Source organism: Petaurus breviceps, unplaced genomic scaffold (genome assembly GCF_028583685.1).
Source record: "Petaurus breviceps papuanus isolate PSGF00001 unplaced genomic scaffold, PetGlider_PUasm1.0 90417, whole genome shotgun sequence".
Classification (NCBI taxonomy): Eukaryota; Metazoa; Chordata; class Mammalia; order Diprotodontia; family Petauridae; genus Petaurus; species Petaurus breviceps.
Window position 1 is genome coordinate 3,237,961 of NW_027187245.1, and position 2,614 is coordinate 3,240,574.

The window sequence follows — 2,614 nt, forward strand, 5'->3', positions numbered from 1 at the left end:
GAAAGAAAATAAAAATCCCTTTAATAATGAAACTTGCTCCAAAGTGAATGGCTTGCTTCTAAGTATAGTGAGGTGGCTTTCTCTGGACATCTTCATGTGGAAGCTAGATGTACACCTTTCAGCAATGTAGATAGGGTTCCTGTTCAGGATTTAGTTAAAGTAAATGGCCTCTGAGATCCTCTGATTCTATGAGGGGAATGGAATGGAGAGATTCTCATATTTTTGCTAAACTTGTACTTTCATTAACCACCCATTGGGTTTCCCACATTATCTGGCAACATTTAGTTAAGATGCAGCCCCAGAAAACAAAATGGAATCCTATTATCCTTGGACCAACTCCAGACACTTTCTTCATACTTGCACAACTGACATTTCAGATATATGAAATGAAAATCTCTATTAGATAGTCATATTTGATTAGAGCTCAGTGTTTGATTAGAGCTTAACCAAGGATTACTTTTGTGAAGTTCAAGTTGAGTTGGAATTGTGCTTTTTTCATTAACAGAAAGTTTTAGCCCTGAAGAAATTGACCGTGTTCAGTTTCATTAATACAGCTTACTTGAATTTGTTCTACATTGTAATGAAAAAGTAGAACAGCATTATGCACCACAACAATAAGCATAATGAGAATGAAAAGCGAACGATTTTCTAATCTTTCCAGTATTGGAAAGATCCCGTGAGATTATCAACCCCAATTCTCCAGCGTATTTGTGATCTCAATAAATGTATACTTCTCCCAGTGAGGTAGATCGGAGGTATCAAACTCCCAGCTGGCAAAACGCCTGAGTGCTGCTGGAATTAAAATATATCAGAATGATTAAAATGTACTTGGGAGCTGTGGCAGCAGCAGCGGGCATAGGTGCGGGGCTGGACAGGCGCGGGGCAGAGCGGCGCAGGGTGGGGCTTACACCACAGCCTGTGTCCTCACTGGCCGCCATGCAACTGGAGCTGATCACCCCCTTCCAGCTCTGCTTTAACCCTGAGCTCATCTTCCAGCACTTCCATTTAGGGAGACTAATCACCAATTTCCTGTTCCTTGGACCAGTTGGATTCAATTTTTTATTTAATATGATGTTCCTATACTACCGTCACTGCAAAATGCTCGAAGAAGGCTCTTTCCAAGGCTGGACAGCAGATGATGTATTTTTGCTCCCTTTTGGGGGACTCTTAATGACTCTTTTCGGTTTGTTACTGAGCCTAGTTTTCTTGGGGCAGGCCTTCACTATCATGCTAGTCTATGTGTGGTTCGCATGAACTTCTTTGGCCTTCTCAACTTCCAGGCTCCATTTTTGCCCTGGGTCCTCATGAGCTCCTTGTTACTGGGCAGCCCCATCATTGTGGCCCTCACATTTTTTCTTGGAAAATGTATTTCCCAATCAGCAAGGGGAAACAAGACTTCTGAAAACACCTGCTATTTTGAAGGCAATTTTTGATATGCCCGATGATGATCCCAACTACAACCCCTTGTGACCAGGAGCCTTCCATGGGGTGAAGGCCAGTGCCTTGGAGGCTAGGAGGGCAGTGCCGAGTGCGAAATCCCCCTGGGAAGGAAGGACTCCAAGGAGATTTCCTCTGGGAGGCTTTTACTCTTTGTTTCAGACAAAACAGTGGACACACTTGGTGGCTTTCCAGTTTTTTAATCCAGAAGCACTTTATGCAATGGCACATTTGTGGTAAATCCTGGAGACCTCTCCAGCAGCCTGCCCGTGTTTCATCACTTGACCATTACTTACACTGGTACTGAATGTGTAACCTATTGGAGCCAAAAACACAGAAGAGACGCTCGCTGCCTGCTCTGTACAAAGGATGTGCTCACCTGGGAGAGAAAGCACGAAGCAGGACTCTCTCCCCCTCTGTTCTTTGGTACACGGATACTTCAGAGTGGACAAATAAAACTCAGTTCTTTCTCTCTCTCAAAAAAAAGGAAAAAATGTAATTGGAAAATGCTTAACAAAATAAATAAAAATATAACAAAATGTTAATAATGTTAATTTGTGGTTTTCTTAGTCAGTATGTAGCTCACAGGGATTTGAGTTTGATACCACCAAGGTTACAACCCCTGAAGCTGTTGTCTGGGTCCTCCAGAAATCTTCCCCATGAGGTAGACAGTATATGTATTCTCACTTTGCTATGTATTGGTACTGATGCCAAATCAATGCCCACTAAAATTCATCTGCTACTACCATTTTTTTTCAATACTGCTTGACCAGGAGGGCCTTTGTAAGCAAATAACTCCAGTCCTGAGATCAAATGCTTCAAATGCAGCCTCCTACCATCTCCTCAGTCTGTTTTGATCTCTCTCTGTCTCCTATCATTCATAGAGCACCTGCAGCTCTAGCCCTTCAGTGAGGCCTTTATCATCTCTAAAATGGAAGTACTAAGATACACTTTCCTTTGCTTGCCAATGATATCAATATTTTTGTGTATGGAGCGATCCGTGCTTTTGTTCAGTGTTTCTTCTGTAGTGTTCACTCACATTGGGATTGCTTGTCATTAAACTGAGAACTCTTAGAGGGATGAAGCTTTATAGGCAGTTGCCTTCCATCAAGCCATATAAGGTTAACCATATCATAGACTCAGAGCCGAGGCAGGAAAGGTATGATCCCAAAACACC

At 42.5% G+C, this 2,614-nt stretch overlaps 1 pseudogene; it reads left to right on the forward strand.

Annotated features, from left to right (window-relative positions):
* The first annotated feature begins 623 nt into the window (after positions 1 to 623).
* On the forward strand, positions 624 to 1,519 carry LOC138177486 (derlin-2 pseudogene; annotated as a pseudogene).
* Positions 1,520 to 2,614: the final 1,095 nt, after the last annotated feature.